The 23,592-nt window shown below is 43.0% G+C and overlaps 1 long non-coding RNA gene across 1 annotated transcript; it reads left to right on the top strand.

Annotated features, from left to right (window-relative positions):
- LOC121540607 lies at positions 1–21,588 on the top strand. Its single transcript, XR_005995518.1, has 3 exons — positions 1–797; positions 2,780–2,977; positions 21,549–21,588. It is a non-coding gene; the product is annotated as an uncharacterized LOC121540607 (long non-coding RNA).
- The last annotated feature ends 2,004 nt before the right edge of the window (positions 21,589–23,592 follow it).

Raw genomic sequence — 23,592 nt, 5'->3', positions numbered from 1 at the left:
TGCTTTTGTCTTTCATGCTGTGCCACGTGATGAAAACAACACCTTTTGCTAGCTAATATCTACTCCACTTGCATTATCTAAAAATGTATAAAATACAGTTGTTGAGGGTTTTTCTCAACGAGAGATTAACAGCTGCTGCTGAGGAGATATTCGGGGTCGTTGAAAAAACGATAGCAGAGTATCATGAGGAAGTTGTCCGTCTACAGAGGCTGCTCGACATTGTTCTTCAACCTGAACCTGATATAACGTTAAAGCTACACAGAGCAGGTTTGTTAGCTACTCAGTACACATTACTTTTGTCTAACTCAGGGGCGCAATAGAGACATCGATATGGAGGTATATCATTGACATAATGATTTGAGTGTGTAGAATAGATTTGTATTTGTAAACACAATTTGCAAGTGTGTAACTGATGAGTTGTGAACATGAAATAATAATATGTACAGTAGTTGTAAACACGTTCTCAAACGTGTAACTGATGAGTTGTGAACATGGAGAAAAAAATGTGATTGTAATGGCATTTGCAAACGTGCAAAGCAATAATTGCATCTGTACACCTGCACATATCAATTTCGCACCCTCAGACTTTTGGTAGAGCAAGAGAGAGAGACCTGTTTCTTCTAACCAATCAGGTGAGGTTTTTCATAGACCAGCATACTCTACACTGTTTGGTTGATGACAGCTCACATGGGCTGTGTTGTCTGGCGCAACCACCTGTCAATCACGACGTGCGTTACCAGGTTACCACTGAGACTGATTGCACACCAAAGAAGCCCAGCTGTTAGTTGTCATGGCTGGTAAGTTTACATTTCTTTATTTTATGGCTAGGTAACAAGCTTATTTCTTCTTTGTAATACGTTTTTGAAAGCTATTGTCCAAGTCATTGTTATTAAGCGATTGTAACTCTTACGTTGTAGTCTGACGCTAGCTTCCGAAATCAATTAGGTGAAGTTATTTTGCAAACATTTTTAAAGCTTGATTCTGTATGGAGCCATAGCTAGCTAGCTAGCATAATCATTAGACATTGAATTATTCACCTGCTAAGACCTAGCAACTGACATAAATCACATGATTTATTGATCACCCAGTTAGATCTGGAGTTTTAGTAGAAGCCCGACTGAAGGTAGAAAATAAACTCAGCAAAAAAAGAAACTCCAGATAATTTGTAAAAATCCAAATAACTTCACAGATCTTAAACTGTTTCCCATGCTTGTTCAATGAACCATAAACAATTAATGAACATGCACCTGTGGAACGGTCGTTATGAAAACTTAGGACACTAAAGAGGCCTTTCTACTGACTCTGAAAAACACCAAAAGAAAGATGCCCAGGGTCCCTGCTCATCTGCGTGAACGTGCCTTAGGCATGCTGCAAGGAGGCATGAGGACTGCAGATGTGGCCAGGACAATAAATTGCAATGTCTGTACTGTGAGACGCCTAAGACAGCGCTACAGGGAGACAGGACGGACAGCTGATCGTCCTCGCAGTGGCAGACCGTGTGTAACAACACCTGGACAGGATCGGTACATCCGAACATCACACCTGTGGGACAGGTACAGGATTGCAACAACAACTGCTCGAGTTACACCAGGAACGCACAATCCCTCCATCAGTGCTCAGACTGTCCGCAATAGGCTGAGAGAGGCTGGACTGAGGGCTTGTAGGCCTGTTGTAAGGCAGGTCCTCACCAGACATCACCAGCAACAATGACGCCTATGGGCCTGTGGTCCTCTGTAGCTCAATTGGTAGAGCATGGCGCTTGTAACGCCAGGGTAGTGGGTTCGATCCCTGGGACCACCCATACCTAAAAATTTATGCGCACATGACTGTAAGTCGCTTTGGATAAAAGCGTCTGCTAAATGGCATTATTATTATTATTATTATTATTATTATTATTATTATTATTATTATTATTATTATAAACCCACCGTCACTGGACCAGGCAGGACTGGCAAAAATTGCTCTTCACTGACGAGTCGCGGTTTTGTCTCACCAGGGGTGATGGTCGGATTTGCGTTTATCATTGAAGGAATGAGCGTTACACCGAGGCCTGTACTCTGGAGCGGGATCGTTTTGGAGGTGGAGAGTCCGTCATGGTCTGGGGCGGTGTGTCACAGCATCATCGGACTGAGCTTGTTGTCATTGCAGGCAATCTCCTGCAGGTTCATCCTGACATGGCCCTCCAGCATGACAATGCCACCAGCCATACTGCTCGTTCTGTGCGTGATTTCCTGCAAGACAGGAATGTCAGTGTTCTGCCATGGCCAGCGAAGAGCCCGGATCTCAATCCCATTGAGCACGTCTGGGACCTGTTGGATCGGAGGGTGAGGGTTAGGGCCATTCCCCCAGAAATGTCCGGGAACTTGCAGGTGCCTTGGTGGAAGAGTGGGGTAACATCTCACAGCAAATCTGGTGCAGTCCATGAGGAGGAGATTCACTGCAGTACTTAATGCAGCTGGTGGCCACACCAGATACTGACTGTTACTTTTGACCCCCCCTTTGTTCAGGGACACTATTCAATTTCTGTTAGTCACATGTCTGTGGAACTTGTTCAGTTTATGTCTGTTGTTGAATCTTGTTATGTTCATACAAATATTTACACATGTTAAGTTTTCTGAAAATAAAAGCAGTTGACGGTGAAAGGACGTTTCTTTTTTTGCTGAGTTTAATTTGTTTAGCTTTGACAATGGCTGCACGCTTGTGAGTATTTAGCTACTGCCCTTTGGTTAATGTAAAACCCTATCTAAACTATTTACAATGGTCTGTCCCCACTCTCCAGGCTGCAATCCACTCAGAGTTAGACGGGGTCCGTTCAGGCCTCCGTTAGCTCCACAATGCCCTGGTGGACGTGAAAGACATCCATAACTCCTTGGAAAAAGCATCAACACCATTGAGAATCTAAAGGATGTAAAATATGCTGGGATGCAACACAGTCAGCTAGCCTCAGCCGTGGAGAACCTGAAGAATATCTTCTCAGGTATGTTCAGCTGCACCATTACATGCCACTTGATTGGGAATTATTATTGTTGGCTTGCATTGCATTTGATGTGACACTACAGTTACAATGTATTTGTATATTCACCAAGGAACTTGTATACACAACCAGAGGAAAAAATACTCTAGACAACCTTTACTCCACACACAGAGACGCGTACAAAGCTCTCCCTCGCCCTCCATTTGGAAAATCTAACCATAATTCTAAATTCCTTAATCCTGCTTACAAGCAAAAAACGAAAGCAGTAAGTACCAGTGACTCACTCAATATGGAAATGGTCAGATGACGCGGATGCTATACTACAGGACTGTTTTGCTAGCACAGACTGGAAAATGTTCCGGGATTCATCCAATGGCATTGAGGAGAATACCACCTCAGTCACCGGCTTCATCAATAAGTGCATCGACGACGTTGTCCCCACAGTGACCGTACGTACATATCCCACCCAGAAGCCATGGATTACAGGCAACATCCGCACCAAGCTAAAGGCTAGAGCTGCCGCTTTCAAGGAGCGGGACACTAATCCGGACACTTATAAGAAATCCCACTATGCCCTCAGAAGAACCATCAAACAGGCAAAGCGTCAATACAGGACTAAGATTGAATCCTACTACACCGGCTCTGACACTCGTCGGATGTAGCAGTGCTTGCAAACTATTACGGACTACAATGTCTACTGCCCCGTAGCACTCACGTCGGTCGCCATAAAGTGTTTTGAAAGGCTGGTCATGGCTCACATCAACACCATTATCCCGGAAACCCTAGACCCACTCCAATTCGCATACCGCCCCAACAGATCCACTGATGACGCAATCTCAATCGAACTCCACACTGCCCTTTCCCACCTGTCCAAAAGGAACGCCTATGTGAGAATGCTGTTCATTGACTACAGCTCAGTGTTCAACACCATAGTGCCCTCGAAGCTAATCACCTAGCTAAGGACACTGGGACTAAACACCTCCCTCTGCAACTGGATCCTGGACTTCCTGACGGGCCGCCACAGGTGGTAAGGGTAGGTAACAACACATCTGCCACGCTGATCCTCAACACGGGGGCCCCTCAGGGGTGCGTGCTCAGTCCCCTCCTGTACTCCCTGTTCACCCATGACTGCATGGCCAGGCACGACTCCAACACCATCATTAAGTTTGCCGACGACACAACAGTAGTAGGCCTGATCACCGACAACGATGAGGCAGCCTATAGGGAGGAGGTCAGAGACCTGGCCGTGTAGTGCCAGGACAACAACCTCTCCCTCAACGTGACCAAGACAAAGGAGATGATTGTGGACTACAGGAAAAAAAAGAGGACTGAGCACGCCCCCATTCTCATCGACGGGGCTGTAGTGGAACAGGTTGAGAGCTTCAAGTTCCTTGGTGTCCACATCACCAACGAACTATCATGGTCCAAACACACCAAGACAGTCGTGAAGAGGGCACGACAAAGCCTATTCCCCCTCAGGAGACTGAAAAGATTTGGCATGGGTCCTCAGATCCTCAAAAACTTTGACAGCTGCACCATCGAGAGCATCCTGACTGGTTGCATCACCGCCTGGTATGGCAACTGCTTGGCCTCCGACCGCAAGGCACTACAGAGGGTAGTGCGTACGGCCCAGTACATCACTGGGGCCAAGCTTCCTGCCATCCAGGACCTCTATACCAGGCGGTGTCAGAGAAAAGCCCTCAAAATTGTCAAAGACTCCAGCCACCCTAGTCATAGACTGTTCTCTCTGCTACCGCACGGCAAGCGGTACCGGAGTGCCAAGTCTAGGTCCAAAAGACTTCTCAACAGCTTCTACCCCCAAGCCATAAGACTCCTGAACAGCTAATCATGGCTACCCGGACTATTTGCACTGCCCCCCCACCCCATCCTTTTACGCTGCTGCTACTCTGTTAATTATTTATGCATAGTCACTTTAACTCTGCCCACATGTACATATTACTTAAACTACCTCAACTAGCCGGTGCCCCCGCACATTGACTCTGCACCGGTACCCCCCTGTATATATAGCCTCCCTACTGTTATTTTATTTTACGTCTGCTCTTTTTTTCTCAACACTTTTTGTTGTTGTTTTATTTTTACTTTTTTGTTTAAAATAAATGCACTGTTGGTTAAGGGCTGTAAGTAAGCATTTCACTGTAATGTCTGCACCTGTTGTATTCGGCGCATGTGGCCAATAAAATTTGATTTTGATTTGAAACTCCCCACCTAATGCTCTCCAAATGGACGTTAGCTGTGAGGGCTGAGATGCCCGTGCATTGATTTTGTTCACTACATCGGGGGATGCTATTCACGAGGACGTATTGTTCTGTCTCACGATTCCCGAGCTTGAAACGGCACATGGGATGTTCAGTGGGCTGCGTGGCTATATTGATGAAAAGTAGATTCCATGGGATTGAATGGTGGGCTTTTGCACAGATGGGGCTCCATCTATCACGGGACGGTGGGCAGGCCTCTGCACTCTGAGGAAATACAAAATAATTCTACAGATGAGTGACTGAATTAGCTAAATCCGTTTGACTGTGATCCTGGCTTAGTTGACATGCCAGTAAGTGAAAGTGAACAGCTCATCGAGCTGTCATGTGACCAAATGCTGCAGACAACTCATTCACGTGTCACTATGGAGGAATTTTGGTGCCGTCTCCCTCCGAGCATTAAAACTCATGGTACGCTGATTCAGTGCTCTCGTCTGCATTAAAAACAAATATCGATCCAGGTTGGATGTGACAGGAGAGATGAGGTGCACACTGTCGACCACTCCCCCTGACGCTCCGAAGCGACATGCATCAAGCACACCCATCTTATTAGTGGTGGTGAGATAAGAGCAATTATATCAGACTAATTTGCAATTGACTGTCAAAGCCTCACATTAAAAGTATATGATGGTGAGTTGGGAATACAATCAGAAATACTGTTAGAATGTTTTGCAATTGACTGCCATAGCCCCTATAAAATAAAGTAAACATTGGCTATTTATTATAATTTATTTTTTCACAGGGTTGGGTCTCGGGAATTTTCAGATATCAAAATGTGGTCGCGGGCCAAAAAAGTTTTGGAACCCCTGATTTAACAAGTGACATCAATAAGGGATCATAGCTTTCACCTGGTCAGTCTGTCATGGAAAGAGCAGGTGTTCTTAATGTTTTGTTTTCTCAGTATATTTGATTCTGTTATATAGAATACTAATTAATCATTATGTGATCGTCCTAGATATTGATTCCGCTTTTATCAAAATCTTACTAAACGAGCACCATTGTGAGAAGTGGTGGAGCGCTGCTCAGGTGTGCTCTGGCAGCACTACACCCCTGCAGTCCGCTGCACCGAACGAGCAATTGAAGCGTAGCCAACTCTTTTGCCTTTTTGTGATGCAAAAACGAGAGACCGTGTGTGGCTGTTTCATGAAAATCTGGGAATATTTGGCCAAGGAAACATTTCTGATTGGTCTCAGGGAATGTAAAACAGGATGGGAGACTTTTAAACAGGATTATATGTTGAATGAGCAACTATGAGCATGGAGAGCCTCACAAGTTTGATGTAATTACTTTTATATCTTTCAGTCTAATATGGCTATTTACTTTTGTAGCTCTTCATCAGAAACATGCTTTTGTAAGTGGTTAGGAGGCCTATCTCTCTAAGTTTAGCAGGAATTTAGCCAGAAAGGATTTGAGAAATATTGGTTGACGTTAGGCCTATGACATTGGCCTATGTCTTGCGCTGCACAGAATATCAGATCTCAACGATTGGAGAAGTGTTTAACATCACCATTAGGCTTAGGCTACCACATCCTTAAGATATATATTTTTTCATCAGTGCAACGTGACTGCAAGAGACAGGTTGGAATGTATGACTGAAATACGGGACAAATTGACAGTTTTTTTCTAAATTGGTGGTGTTTGAATTTGTTGATAGAATGCAGGACATTGTTTGGTTGCGGGACAAAGGGCCAAAATGCGGGACTGTCCTGCACAATCCGGGACATGTGGTCACCCTAACTCTAGACAGATAGCATAGTAGCCCACACATGAATAGTAATGTTAATCCTAATTGTATGGTTACGGTCTTAAAGTTTCATTACTTACAGGGCTGTGAAAACAATGAACACAACACTGGGACGCAAACCAGGTGTATGTTGGATCGTCTGGGCCTTTCCCAGGCATGTAGGACAACTTGCACCTCACTGAAGACCACTATTGAATAGGGGTAGGATATGGTGCTAGTACTTCAGGGGAGTTGGTGGTGCAGAATGCAGCCCTTCTCACTCGGTAGCCTACTGGAGGCAGGAACAAAGCTAGGCCCCTCTTGGTTCTCACTAGCAAAGACTGTGTCCTTCACCCTTGATGGTAGGAAGGTGCACTAGTCAAACATAATGGTACTAAAACCATAGACAAATGGCTTGAAACAGAGCAATTACACAGAACTCAGGTTTGGGTTAGTGTTGAGATTTCATGTTGGACTCACTAATACCAATCTTCCCCAAAGATTGTAAATTAACCCCTTTTTAAGTTTGTACATACAGTGGGGGAAAAAAGTATTTAGTCAGCCACCAATTGTGCAAGTTCTCCCACTTAAAAAGATGAGAGAGGCCTGTAATTTTCATCATAGGTACACATCAACTATGACAGACAAAATGAGAATTTTTTTCTCCAGAAAATCACATTGTAGGATATTTAATGAATTTATTTGCAAATTATGGTGGAAAATAAGTATTTGGTCACCTACAAACAAGCAAGATTTCTGGCTTTCACAGACCTGTAACTCTTCTTTAAGAGGCTCCTCTGTCCTCCACTCGTTACCTGTATAAATGGCACCTGTTTGAACTTGTTATCAGTATAAAAGACACCTGTCCACAACCTCAAACAGTCACACTCCAAACTCCACTATGGCCAAGACCAAAGAGCTGTCAAAGGACACCAGAAACAAAATTGTAGACCTGCACCAGGCTGGGAAGACTGAATCTGCAATAGGTAAGCAGCTTGGTTTGAAGAAATCAACTGTGGGAGCAATTATTAGGAAATGGAAGACATACAAGACCACTGATATTCTCCCTCGATCTGGGGCTCCACGCAAGATCTCACCCCGTGGGGTCAAAATGATCACAAGAACGGTGAGCAAAAATCCCAGAACCACACGGGGGGACCTAGTGAATGACCTGCAGAGAGCTGGGACCAAAGTAACAAAGCCTACCATCAGTAACACACTACGCCGCCAGGGACTCAAATCCTGCAGTGCCAGACGTGTCCCCCTGCTTAAGCCAGTACATGTCCAGGCCCGTCTGAAGTTTGCTAGAATGCATTTGGATGATCCAGAAGAGGATTGGGAGAATGTCATATGGTCAGATGAAACCAAAATATAACTTTTTGGTAAAAACTCAACTCAGTCGTGTTTGGAGGACAAAGAATGCTGAGTTGCATCCAAAGAACACCATACCTACTGTGAAGCATGGGGGTGGAAACATCATGCTTTGGGGCTGTTTTTCTGCAAAGGGACCAGGACGACTGATCCGTGTAAAGGAAAGAATGAATGGGGCCATGTATCGTGAGATTTTGAGTGAAAACCTCCTTCCATCAGCAAGGGCATTGAAGATGAAACGTGGCTGGGTCTTTCAGCATGACAATGATCCCAAACACACCGCCCGGACAACGAAGGAGTGGCTTCGTAAGAAGCATTTCAAGGTCCTGGAGTGGCCTAGCCAGTCTCCAGATCTCAACCCCATAGAAAATATTTGGAGGGAGTTGAAAGTCTGTGTTGCCCAGCGACAGCCCCAAAACATCACTGCTCTAGAGGAGATCTGCATGGAGGAATGGGCCAAAATACCAGCAACAGTGTGTGAAAACCTTGTGAAGACTTACAGAAAACGTTTGACCTGTGTCATTGCCAACAAAGGGTATATAACAAAGTATTGAGAAACTTTTGTTATTGACCAAATACTTATTTTCCACCATAATTTGCAAATAAATTCATTAAAAATCTCATTTTGTCTATCATAGTTGACGTGATGAAAATTACAGGCCTCTCATCTTTTTAAGTGGGAGAACTTGCACAATTGGTGGCTGACTAAATACTTTTTTTCCCCACTGTATATTATAATGACAGCACACCAATCATCTTAGGCGAATGGGTCAAAATGGTATACAGATGGTGTCCATGAAGATTAGTTACAAGTGGGTGTTCAATTCTGTGTCAGGCTCTCCAAACTGCTTTATTTGATCAACTTACACAGAAGCCCCTGGCTCTGTATCCGTCTTGTCCATCTGCAGAGCCTTGTGCAGCCATTCTGTGATGTTGGACTGTGGAAGGGTGAGAGAGTGTAAGCTGGTCTTTCTGCACAACTCAACCTTGTTAACCTTTTTAATAACCAATAATAATAATAATAGCTCTGGGTTACCCATCTCCACACTGGAACACATTCACAGTCGGATATATAAATGAGAGAACCATGTACAGTTGAAGTCGGACGTTTACATACACCTTAGCCAAATACATTTAAACTCAGTTTTTCACAATTCCTGACATTTAATCCTAATAAAAATTCCCTGTCTTAGGTCAGTTAGGATCACCACTTTATTTTAAGAATGTGAAATGTCAGAATAATAGTAGAGAGAATTATTATTTCAGCTTTTATTTCTTATATCACATTCCCAGTGGGTCAGAAGTTTACATACACTCAATTAGTATTTGGTAGCATTGCCTTTAAATTGTTTAACTTGGTTCAAAAGTTTCGGGTAGCCTTCCACAAGCTTCCCACAATAAGTTGGGTGAATTTTGGCCCATTCCTCCTGACAGAGCTGGTGTAACTGAATCAGGTGTGTAGGCCTCCTTGCTCGCACATGCTTTTTCAGTTCTGCCCACAAATATTCTATAGGATTGAGGTCAGGGCTTTGTGATGGCCACTCCAATACATTGACTTTGTTGTCCTTAAGCCATTTTGCCACAACTTTGGAAGTATGCTTGGGGTCATTGTCCATTTGGAAGACCCATTTGCGACCTAACTTTAACTTCCTGACTGATGTCTTGAGATGTTGCTTCAATATATCCACATAATTTTCCTTCCTCATGTTGCCATCTATTTTGTGAAGTGCACCAGTCCCTCCTGCAGCAAAGCACCCCCACAGCATGATGCTGCCACCCCCGTGCTTCACGGTTGGGATGGTGTTCTTCGGCTTGCAAGCATACCCCTTTTTCCTCCAAACATAACAATGGTCATTATGGCCAAACAGTTCTATGTTTTTTCATCAGACCAGAGGACATTTTTCCAAAAAGTACGATCTTTGTCCCCATGTGCAGTTGCAAACCGTAGTCTGGCTTTTCAATGGCGGTTTTGGAGCAGTGGCTTCTTCCTTGTTGAGCGGCCTTTCAGGTTATGTCGATATAGGACTTGTTTTACTGTGGATATAGATACTTTTGTACAGTGAGAGAAAAAAGTATTTGATCCCCTGCTGATTTTGTACGTTTGCCCACTGACAAAGAAATGATCAGTCTTTCATTTTAATGGTAGGTTTATTTGAACAGTGAGAGACAGAATAACAACAAAAAAATCCAGAAAAAGGCATGTCAAAAATGTTATAAATTGATTTGCATTTTAATGAGGGAAATAAGTATTTGACCCCCTCTCAATCAGAAAGATTTCTGGCTCCCAGGTGTCTTTTATACAGGTAACGAGCTGAGAATAGGAGCACACTCTTAAAGGGAGTGCTCCTAATCTCAGCTTGTTACCTGTATAAAAGACACCTGTCCACAGAAGCAATCAATCAATCAGATTCCAAACTCTCCACCATGGCCAAGACCAAAGAGCTCTCCAAGGATGTCAGGGACAAGATTGTAGACCTACACAAGGCTGGAATGGGCTACAAGACCATCGCCAAGCAGCGTGGTGAGAAGGTGACAACAGTTGGTTCGATTATTCGCAAATGGAAGAAACACAAAATAACTGTCAATCTCCCTCGGCCTGGGGCTCCATGCAAGATCTCACCTCGTGGAGTTGCAATGATCATGGGAACGGTGAGGAATCAGCCCAGAACTACACGGGAGGATCTTGTCAATGATCTCAAGGCAGCTGGGACCATAGTCCCCAAGAAAACAATTGGTAACACACTACGCCCGCAAGGTCCCCCTGCTCAAGAAAGCACATATACAGGGCTGTCTGAAGTTTGCCAATGAAGATCTGAATGATTCAGAGGAGAACTGGGTGAAAGTGTTGTGGTCAGATGAGACCAAAATCGAGCTCTTTGGCATCAACTCAACTCGCCGTGTTTGGAGGAGGAGGAATGGTGCCTATGACCCCAAGAACACCATCCCCACCGTCAAACATGGAGGTGGGAACATTATGCTTTGGGGGTGTTTTTCTGCTAAGGGGACAGGACAACTTCACTGCATCAAAGGGACAATGGACAGGGCCATGTACCGTCAAATCTAGGGTGAGAACCTCCTTCCCTCAGCCAGGGCATTGAAAATGGTTCGTGGATGGGTATTCCAGCATGACAATGACCCAAAACACACGGCCAAGGCAACAAAGGAGTGGCTCAAGAAGAAGCACATTAAGGTCCTGGAGTGGCCTAGCCAGTCTCCAGACCTTAATCCCATAGAACATCTGTGGAGGGAGCTGAAGGTTCGAGTTGCCAAACGTCAGCCTCGAAACCTTAATGACTTGGAGAAGATCTGCAAAGAGGAGTGGGACAAAATCCCTCCCTGAGATGTGTGCAAACCTGGTGGCCAACTATAAGAAACGTCTGACCTCTGTGATTGCCAACAAGGGTTTTGCCACCAAGTACTAAGTCATGTTTTGCAGAAGGGTCAATACTTATTTCCCTCATTTAAAATGCAAATCAATTTATAACATTTTTGACATGCGTTTTTCTGGATTTTGTTGTTGTTATTCTGTCTCTCAATGTTCAAATAAACCTACCATTAAAATTATAGACTGATCATGTCTTTGTCAGTGGGAAAACGTACAAAATCAGCAGGGGATCAAATACTTTTTCCCCCTCATTGTACCAGCATCTTCACAAGGTCCTTTGCTGTTGTTCTGGGATTGATTTGCACTTTTCGCACCAAAGTACGTTCATCTCTAGGAGACAGAACGCGTCTCCTTCCTGAGCGGTATGACGGCTGTGTGGTCCCATGGTGTTTATACTTCCGTACTATTGTTTGTACAGATGAACGTGGTACCTTCAGGCGTTTGGAAATTGCTCCCAAGGATGAACCAGACTTGTGGAGGTCTACAATTTTTTTCTGAGGTCTTGGCTGATTTCTTTTGATTTTCCCATGATGTCAAGCAAAGAGGCACTGAGTTTGAAGGTAGGCCTTGAAATACATCCACAGGTACAGTTCCAATTGACTCAAATGATGTCAATTAGCCTATCCGAAGCTTCTAAAGCCATGACATCTTTTTCTGGAATTTTCCAAGCTGTTTAAAGGAACAGTCAACTTAGTGTATGTAAACTTCTGACCCACTGGAATTGTGATACAGTGAATTATAAGTGAAATAATCTGTCTGTAAATAATTGTTGGAAAAATTACTTGTCCCTAACCGACTTGCCAAAACTATAGTTTGTTAACAAGACATTTTGGAGTGGTTGAAAAACTAGTTTTAATGACTCCAACCTAAGTGTATGTAAACTTCCGACTTCAACTGTATGTGCTGTAATGTACTGTGAACATTTAGACATTGAGCAATGCACAGACACACACAACAATGCCTGAATATACATTTTACACACAAAGAAACAGTCATGAGCGCAGACACATGCATTCAATCAGTGACGTTACCCACTCTAAAACCTAGAAGTAGTAGTTTCTCTCGCTCTGAAAGGGCCACAGATTTGTGGAGCGATAGTTAACAATGCTTCGTGGGTGACAGTTGTCAATGTGTTCAGAGGGTCCCTGGTTTGTGCCCAGGTTGGGGCAAGGAGAGGGACGGAAGCAACACTGTTACAGTACATACAGAAACACACACCCATTCACAGAAAATCTGAGAGAATATCTATAATTTATTGCAGGCAGGCTAAATGTAATGCAGGCAGGCTAAACAAACAATACATTTCTGATCTGGCATTTACGATAGCAGCAGCGACCATATTTAGTGTATAACCTAAGATAATAGAAAGGTATGATTGGACTGGTGCCCAGATATCACTGATGCTACATGAGTCACAGAGAGGGCAGTAAAGACTTACTTTTGTAAGTATTAATTGAGGACACAGGTGAGGAGGGACACTATCTTGTTGACTGTCATGTCCTCTGCACCCTCATGGACACGGTGTTATGGTAGAGCATGAAGAACCTGTCAAGGTGTTGGGAAGCACTACACAGCGTCACCGCTCACTGTGGCCTCCAGCCTTACCCATGGCGCGCTGCAGCGCTATCCACATTTGCTTGGCCAGGTTGTCCGTCAGGCCCTGCACCTTGCCAAAGTAGTTTCAAATGAGGTTCATGTTGTGAGTGTTCTTGCTGCCCATGTGGGACTGATCGTACATGAGGTCATTCCATGAGCACTCCAGGTTCATCAGCTTGTGCTGGCCCTCCAGCTCAGCTTGCTTTATCATTAACGGAGTGTCTGCCACCATCTCAGGCACTGCACACGAAGGGTGGAGAAATATTAATATACAAATACATTGTAACTGTACAGTGTCACATAAAATGCAATGCAAGCCAACAACAGTTCCCAATCAAGTGGCATGTAAGAGTGCAGCTGAACATACCTGAGAAGATATTATTCAGGTTCTCCACGGCTGAGGCTAGCTGACTGTGTTGCATCCCAGCATATTTTACATCCTTCAGGTTTTCAATGCTGTTGATGCTTTTTCCAGGGAGTTCTGGATGTCCTTCATGTCCCCCAGGGCTGACAGAGGCCTGAACGGACCACGTCTAAGTGGAATTGGATTGCAGCCTGGAGACAGACAATTTGTAAATGGTTTAGATAGGGTGTTACATTGTCAGCCAATGTCAAAGCTAAATACATTATTTTCTACCTTCAGTCATGCTTCTACTAAAGCTTCAGATCTAATTGGGTGATCAATAAATCATGGGATTTATGTCAGTTGCTAGGTCTTAGCAGGTGAATGATACATTTTCTAATGATTATGCTAGCTAGCTATGGCTCCATACAGAATCTAGCTAGCTAGCGAGCTAGCTTTAAAATAGTTTGCAAAATAACTTTACCTAATCAATTTCGATAGCTAGCATCAGACTGCTACACTAGTTACAAACTCAGAATAACAATGACTTGGACAATAGCTTCCAAATACGTATTACAAAGAAGAAAAAAGCTTGGAAGCCATAAAAGAAAAACATTTAAACTTACTCTCCATTACAGGTAACAGTTGGGCTTCTTTGGTGGACATTGGGGGTTTTGGATAAAAATAAGGTATGTGGTAAACACAGGCTTAGGAGATCTTTAACCTCAGACCTTATTTTTATCCAAAAACCCCATTATGTACCTATTAATTTCCCCTATAGGAATGGCCAGGGGTGTAGGAGCAACTCTGACATTGGGGGGACTCTGACATTGCTACGGGGGTCTGTTTGTTTGTTTGTTGAAAAACAGGTTTTAAACGCTCATTTCTAGTGACTTTTGAGAAAAGTACAGCATAGATTTAAAAAAGTTTTAGAGTTAATTTCCTGCAATTCTACATATCTTGCCATGGGGCGTAGAGAGAACGTTGCAGTTTTAAATCAAGTTTTCTGCTATTCTACAAATTTTGCTTTGGGGCGGAGATAAGATTTAGCCATTTTATAACTAATTTCCTTAAATTCTACACATTTTGCCATAGGGTGGTTGAGGAATGTTTGCAGTTTTTAATGATATCTGAGTGAGAGTGAATAACAAAGTCAATGCCCCAACCCCCCCCCGTCGGTAATTTGACCATGATTACTATACGTTTAGATAGATTGGTAAATTAGTTAAGATAGCTGACATAACGAGAAAAAAAACTAATTTCGAAATTGCACCTTTTATATACAGTGGGGGGAAAAAGTATTTAGTCAGCCACCAATTGTGCAAGTTCTCCCACTTAAAAAGATGAGAGAGGCCTGTAATTTTCATCATAGGTACACGTCAACTATGACAGACAAAATGAGAAAAATAAATCCAGAAAATCACATTGTAGGATTTTTAATGAATTTATTTGCAAATAATGGTGGAAAATAACTATTTGGTTAATAACAAAAGTTTCTCAATACTTTGTTATAGACCCTTTGTTGGCAATGACACAGGTCAAACGTTTTCTGTAAGTCTTCACAAGGTTTTCACACACTGTTGCTGGTATTTTGGCCCATTCCTCCATGCAGATCTCCTCTAGAGCAGTGATGTTTTGGGGCTGTCGCTGGGCAACACGGACTTTCAACTCCCTCCAAAGATTTTCTATGGGGTTGACATCTGGAGACTGGCTAGGCCACTCCAGGACCTTGAAATGCTTCTTACGAAGCCACTCCTTCGTTGCCCGGGCGGTGTGTTTGGGATCATTGTCATGCTGAAAGACCACGTTTCATCTTCAATGCCCTTGCTGATGGAAGGAGGTTTTCACTCAATCTCACGATACATGGCCCCATTCATTCTTTCCTTTACACGGATCAGTCGTCCTGGTCCCTTTGCAGAAAAACAGCCCCAAAGCATGATGTTTCCACCCCCATGCTTCACAGTAGGTATGGTGTTCTTTGGATGCAACTCAGCATTCTTTGTCCTCCAAACACGACGAGTTGAGTTTTTACCAAAAAGTTATATTTTGGTTTCATCTGACCATATGACATTCTCCCAATCCTCTTCTGGATCATCCAAATGCACTCTAGCAAACTTCAGACGGGCCTGGACATGTACTGGCTTAAGCAGGGGGACACGTCTGGCACTGCAGGATTTGAGTCCCTGGCGGCGTAGTGTGTTACTGATGGTAGGCTTTGTTACTTTGGTCCCAGCTCTCTGCAGGTCATTCACTAGGATAAAAAATTGCATTTTATGCGTCCCCTGCCAAAATGAAAAAATCTGCCGCGCAATGACGGGCGGCTCTTTCTCCAATAACAAACGACGGCTCCCTTGGCAGAGGTCGGGTAAAAAGCTACTAAAAATAAACACGGATTTCAGCACCCAAAGAAAAGCTTGCAGTTACACGGCACAAACATGGGTACAAGGAAATCATTAAAGAATTTACTTTTTCAAGTATGGACTGATAGCGACTCGAGGTAGTTGGTGGACACTCACCGCAACTCAGATTTCTGCCACCTAAAGCTAATTTCCTGCATTTCTACAACATTTGACATGACCCATTGCCCTTCTACCCAGTTATTTTTAGAATGGTACCATGTTCAAAAGTTCAAACCAACTCTTGAGTTGATTTGGTCATGCAATTTTGAACATGGTGACCTTGCCCCTATCATTGTTTTTTGGTTAAGTTAGCTCAAGTTGAAGAACATATAGTTTTATACCCTCAGCATATGAACAAATGATGTAGTCAGAACAGGAGTTGCATAGGGCTTTATCTGAAGGAGGAGTTATTGGCTGGTTCATGTGATTTTTTTAGGCTGCATTTTGTGATGAGATTGACAAGCACCTTTTATTAGGGCTCTGATTGATAACCACTTTTTAGGGATGGTAAGAGCCAGATGTGTCAGACCTTTACAGTGCTGAAGGACAGTGCATTCCTCTGAATACTAAGCATTTTCTGTAACATTAATGCCCTATTAACTAGGGATGGGCATTTTAAATGATTTCACTATATTTTCTCGCCCATCCGGATACGGATAGTAAAATAATTATGAAAAATGTTTGATTCTCTTAACCAATCAGAATGAAGCAAAATGCCACAACAGCAGACAGTGCACAGTTGTTTTCAGCGTGCTATTCCGGTGTTTGTTGGCTAACAGTAGCCTAGGCAAACAGCAACAGTAGCCTAGGCAAACAGCAACAGTAGCCTAGGCAAACAGCAACAGTAGCCTAGGCAAACAGCAACAGTAGCCTAGGCAAACAGCAACAGTAGCCTAGGCTAACAGCAACAGTAGCCTAGGCTAAGAGCAACAGTGAAAGAGATGATGTTCGCCATCATAGAACTGATTCTGTTTAAAAAAACGTTCTGGTGAGTGTTTTGCATTGATCAGTGTCAGGTCTTGGACCCTCCGTTGGTGCACGGCTGTAGGCTAATCGCTATTTGAAGTTGGGAAAATAGCATAGAATTGTAATGGCTGAACGGAGGGCTAAATGCTGTATGATAGTAAAATATATTTTCATGTAAAACGCAACCCATAACCCATGTCCCATGAGAGAGAAAATGAGCTTGAAAATAAAACAGTCACTTTGTGCGTCCTCAGAACTCCAGGCTATATTTACAGTGCGCAATTGTAAACAATGTACTGTCAAAGCCACGTGACATCTGAAGCAGCAGTATCTCAATGTGCCTTATAAAAACTAAAATATACACTACATGACGAGAAGTATGTGGACACCTGCTCGTTGAACATCTCAATCCAAAGCCCCTTTGCTGCTATAACAGCCTCCACTCTTCTGTGAAGGCTTTCCACTAGATGTTGGAACATTGCTGCAGGGACTTGCTTCCATTCAGCCACAAGAGCATTAGTGAGGTTGAGCACTGATGTTGGGTGATTAGGCCTGGCTCGCAGTCGGCATTCCAATTCATCTCAAAGGTGTTCGGTGGGGTTGAGGTCAGGGCTCTGTGCAGGCCAGGCAAGTTCTTTCTTAACACCACTCCTGCCGACACTTGGCATTACGCATGGTGATCTTAGGCTTGTGTGCGGCTGCTCGGCCATGGAAACCCATTTCATGAAGCTCCCGACAAACAGTTATTGTGCTGAGGTTGCTTCCAGGGGAAGTTTGGAACTCTGTAGTGAGTGTTACAACCGAGGACAGACGATTTTTACGCGCTACGTGCTACAGCACTCGGCGGTCCAGTTCTGTGAGCTTGTGTGGCCTACCATTTTGTGGCTGACGTACAGTTGACCGGGGCAGCTCTAGCAGGGCAGACATTTGACTAACTGACTTGTTGGAAAAGTGGCATCCTCTGACGTTGCCACGTTGAAAGTCACGGAGTTCTTCAGTAAGGCCATTCTACTGCCAATGTTTGCTTTCTTGGCTGTGTGCTCGATTTTATACACCTGTTAGGTATGGTTGTGGCTGAAATAGCCGAATCCACTAATTTGAAGGGGTGGCCACATACAGTACCAGTCAAACGTTTGGACACACCTACTCGTGCCATTTACTGAGGAGTGGCTTCCGCCTGGCCACTCTGGTGGAGTGCTGCAGAGATGGTTGTCCTTCTGGAAGGTTCTCCCATCTCCACAGAGGAACTCTGGAGCACTGTCAGAGTGACCATCGGGTTCTTGGTCACCTACCTGACCAAGGCCCTTCTCCCCCGATTGCTCAGTTTGGCCGGACGGCCAGCTCCAGGAAGAGTCTTGGTGGTTCCAAACTTCTTCCATTTAAGAATGATGGAGGCCACTGTGTTCTTGGGGACCTTCAATGCTGCAGACATTTTTTGGGAACCTTCCCCAGATCTGTGCCTCGACACAATCCTGTCTCGGAACTCTACGGACAATTCCTTCGACCTCATGGCTTGGTTTTTGCTCTGACATGCACTGTCAACTGTGAAGCCTTATATAGACAGGTGTGTGCCTTTCCAAATCATGTCCAATCAATTTAATTTACCACAGGTGGACTCCAATCAAGTTGTAGAAACATCTCAAGGATGATAAATGGAAACAGGATGCACCTGAGCTCTATTTCCGAGTCTCATAGCAAAGGGTCTGAATACATATGTAAATAAGGTATTTCAGTTTTTTATTTTTAATACATTTGCAAAGATTTCTAAAAACAAGTTTTCACTTCGTCTTTATGGGGTATTGTGTGTAGATTGAGGAAATGTGTTTATTTAATCCATTTTAGAATAAGGCTGTAACAAAATGTGGAAAAAGTCAAGGGGTCTGAATACTTTCTGAATGCACTGTATATACAGTACCAGTCAAAAGTTTGGACACACCTACTCATTCAAGGGTTTTTCTTTATTTTTACTATTTTCTACATTGTAGAATAATAGTGAAGACATCAAAACTATGAAATAACACATGGAATCATGTAGTAACCAAAAACGTGTTAAACAAATCAAAATATATTTTAGATTTGAGATTCTTCAAAGTAGCCACCCTTTGCCTTCATGACAGCTTTGCACACTCTTGGAATTCTCTCAACCAGCTTCATGAGGTAGTCACCTGGAATGCTTTTCCAACAATCTTGAAGGAGTTCCGACATATGCTGAGCACTCGTTGGGTGCTTTTCCTTCACTCTGCGGTCCAACTCATCCCAAACCATCTCAATTGGGTTGAGGTCGGGGGATCTGATGCAGCACTTCGTCACTCTCCTTCTTGGTCAAATAGCCCTTACACAGCCTGGAGGTGTGTTTTGGGTCATTGTCCTGTTGAAAAACAAATTATAGTCCCACTAAGCGCAAACGAGATGGGATGGCGTATCGCTGCAGAATGCTGTGGTAGCCATGCTGGTTAAGTGTGCCTTGAATTCTAAATAAATCACTGACAGTGTCATCAGCAAAGCACCATCACACCACCACCTCCATGCTTCACGGTGGGAACCACACATCCGGAGATCAACCGTTCACCTACTCTGCGTCTCACAAAGACACGGCGATTGGAACCAAAAATCTCTGGACTCATCAGACCAAAGGACATATTTCCACCGGTCTAATGTCCATTGCTCGTGTTTCTTGGCCAAAGCAAGTCTCTTCTTCTTATTGGTGTCCCTTAGTAGTGGTTTCTTTGCAGCAATTCGACCATGAAGGCCTGATTCATGCAGTCTCCTCTGAACAGTTGATTTTGAGATGTGTCTCTTACTTGCTCTGTGAAGCATTTATTTGGGCTGCAATCTGAGGTGCAGTTAATTGACGATTTCTGAGGCTGGTAACTCTAATGAACTTATCCTCTGCAGAAGAGTTAACTCTGGGTCTTCCTTTCCTGTGGTGGTCCTCATGAGAACCAGTTTCATCATAGCGCTTGATGGTTTTTGCGACTGCACTTGAAGAAACTTCCAAAGTTCTTGAAATTTTCCGGATTGACTGACCTTCATGTCTTAAAGTAATGATGGACTGTCGTTTCTCTTTGCTTATTAGAGCTGTTCTTGCCATAATATGGACTTGGTCTTTTACCAAATAGGACTATCTTCTGTATACAACACCTACCTTGTCACAACACAATTGGCTCAAACGCATTAAGGAAAGAAATTCCACAAATTAAGTTTTAACAAGGCACACCTCTTCATTGAAATGCATTCCAGGTGACTACCTCATGAAGCTGGTTGAGAGAATGCCAAGAGTGTGCAACGCTGTCATCAAGGCAAAGGGTGGCTATTTTGATTTGTTTAACACTTTTTTGGTTACTACATTATTCCATATGTGTTATTTCATAGTTTTGATGTCTTCACTATTATTCTACAATGTAGAAAATAGTACAAATAAAGAAAAACCCTTGAATGAGTAGATGTGTCCAAACTTTTGACTGGTACTGTACATTTGTATATATAGTGTATGTCAAACAGTGTTGAGAAAAAATTACCATGTAAAATTCAACGACTAAAACCAGATATAAAGTATGTATATTTTTAAATAAGATCACCAAAATAAAAACTAGACGGTCGAGAAGAATCAAATTCTCAAAATTGCATGGCATGGGGCCTCCATTGATTTTGTTAAATGTTTTGAGTCACTCAGATAGCATAAGCCATGGCAAAATGTGTAACATTTCAGGAAATTTGCTTTAAAACTGAACATTTTCTCTCAGCTACATTGCAAAATGTGTAAAATTGCAGGGAATTTGCTTAAAAATGTTACATTTTCCCTTATCCCCATGGCAAAATGTGTAGAATTGCAGGAAATTCGGTTTAAAACTGCAATTTAATGAAGTATGCTTTGAAGTGATTTGAAATGCATCAGATGCCTGAGACTGCGTTTTCCACCACCATCAACAAAACACCACCAAATTAATGAATTTCTCGTGGAAGAATGATGTCGCATCCCTCCAATAGTGTTCCAGACACTTGTAGAATCTGTGCCAAAGTGCAGCTGTTCTATTAAGACACTTTATGTTGGTGTTTCTGATAGTCTTAGCTTTCAGGGATGGGGTCATAATTGCCAATAGCCCAAACCGTTCAAACATTTCATAGGAAGATCACGATTGCATCCAATTAATTTCCCCCAGTCATTCTGTGCGGAGTCCTGTGCAACTTGTGAGCATTGTAGAGGGAAACAGAAGACTCATATGTTCCTGAGAATCTTCGCTTTCAGTGATGCTCGTTAGTATAGTGGCAAGTAAACAAAACACAAAGCGGATTTAACTTCTTTATGAAAACAGCCCTAATGTTGGAAACAAACATCATTATGTTGTCATCCAGAGTCACATGTATTTATTTTCCAATTCAAAGCACACTATTTTACACATAGCAGGTTTATAAAGGATCAAAGACTTTGGTAAGTGTAATTTTAAAGTTAGAGGTTAGGCCTAAATGTAATAATGTCAGCATTGAGTTCTCGGTTTCATCCTTTCTCCTTTCCTCCAGACCTCCAGCAACACACTCTCTCTGTCTGTGAAGAGGAGGTTCCCCCGGAGCAGCAGCACTGTGAGCAGGAGTGGAGCCCCAGTCTGGGGCAGGAGGACCCAGAGCCCATACAGATTAAAGAGGAAGAGGAGGAACTCAGGACCAGTCAGGAGGAAGAGCAGATTCATGGGTTTGAGACTGATATTAAAGACTCCATATTGACTCCTACATGTGTGAAAAGTGACTGTGATGAAGACCCAACTCATCCCTCACATCTCTATCAAGCCCAAATGGAAGGACACGGCGAGAGAGACACTACAACTGAACAGATCACAACAGAACCTGATGGAGAGGTCTACAGAGAATCAGAACCAACCAGTGTCTCCCAGCCCCTCTCTGCAGTAAATCCAGACTGTTCTGCAGCTCAGAGTGAAAACATTGAACGTGTAGGTGGTATGGAGACTGGAGGACCTCCGTCAGGTTTTAAGCCAGTCATATCAAAGAGAACAGAGATGGTAAAAGGACAAAAGTCCCGTATCAATACTAAGGGTAAGAAATCGACACAATTCTCCCTCCTGAAATCACCCAGTCAAAGTCATGCTACTTCCTATTGTTGTTCCTGCCCTGTTTGTGGTACATGCTTCAACCAGAATGAAGATCTGAAAAGACACATGAGGAGCCACACGGGAGAGAATCCATATTATTGCCATGATTGTGGCAAAACATTCATTCGTAGTGGACATCTAAAAATACATATGCGGATTCACACAGGGGAGAAACCTTTTAATTGTCGTCATTGTGGCCAAGGATTCAACCAGAATGGAAATCTAAAAAGACACATGAGGATTCACACAGGAGAGAAACCTTATCACTGTCATTTTTGTGGCAAAGGATTCTGCAACAGCAGTAATCTGAAAAAACACATACGGATTCACACAGGTTCAGGGTTTGGGTCAATTCCAGTTTAATTTGAAATTCCAATTCATGAATTTACGTTGAATATAATTCGAATTTCAACTATCTTTAAGTTGTTGAATTGGAATTAGACTGTTTGGACTGTTGAGTTGGAACTGTAAAAACATTTAATCTTTGGAATTGAATTAAAATTAATGGAATTTATGCTGCAGGATTTGTTTTAAATAACTTCAACTTGTATTTATATATTTACACTATAGCTAAGCTGTCTGAACAGTGACATGATCAGCCTGAGGGAATTTAATTAGAATTGAAATCTTGGAATTTACCTAACATTGGAATTGGGAGGAATTGAATTACTGACCAGGAATTTGAATTAAATGGAATTTACAGGGAGAGGGAATTGAATTAGAATTGAATTTGTGGAATTAACCCCAACCCTGTACAGTAGGGGGTGGCAAAGCATTAAATCAGAGTGGATCTACACGGGAGAATGCTATTGTGGCCATCAAAAGATACACGAGGACTCACACGGGAGAAACGATATCATTGCAGTGTTAATGACCGATGTTTCAGGAATGACACAATCTAAAAAGTACTCACATGGGAGAGACAATTAAGATGCAATTATTGATATGCTTAAGTGGGCCCATTCATATAAATGAAGATTTTTCTTCATCCAGGTATGGTGTGTTTTCTTCACAACAAAATAAATGTTGATAACCTTGTTCATTGAAGTGTTTTTACGTGTTCTATTTTTTGACAGTGTTCCATGATCAGTCTTCTATTTTGTGATGTTAGAAAGGTTCTATGCAAAACGATCCTCTGATGAGGTAGATAAAAGTGCAATATTAAACATTTAAAATGTTTGACCGTTGAACTGATCGTGGGTTCAACATTTCATGTCTTGACTACATTACTGTGATGATTATCCATCTGAGAATGAATAATAACCCAACCAGTGGTTGTGATGGATTCAACTCACTATTCACTGCTATTGCCCCAATATTTATAGTGTTGGCTGTCTGTGGGGTGGAGGCCAGGTTCAGGCTGTGCTGGCAGGTCCCTACAGTATGGGCAGCCTTCACGGCTCAATGCGTCAATGTTACTACTAAAATCCTTTCCCTCCCTCACCCGTGAGCTGGACTCC

The sequence above is a fragment of the Coregonus clupeaformis genome, chromosome 26, assembly GCF_020615455.1.
Source record: "Coregonus clupeaformis isolate EN_2021a chromosome 26, ASM2061545v1, whole genome shotgun sequence".
Classification (NCBI taxonomy): Eukaryota; Metazoa; Chordata; class Actinopteri; order Salmoniformes; family Salmonidae; genus Coregonus; species Coregonus clupeaformis.
This window is presented reverse-complemented; position numbering and strand designations above follow the sequence as displayed.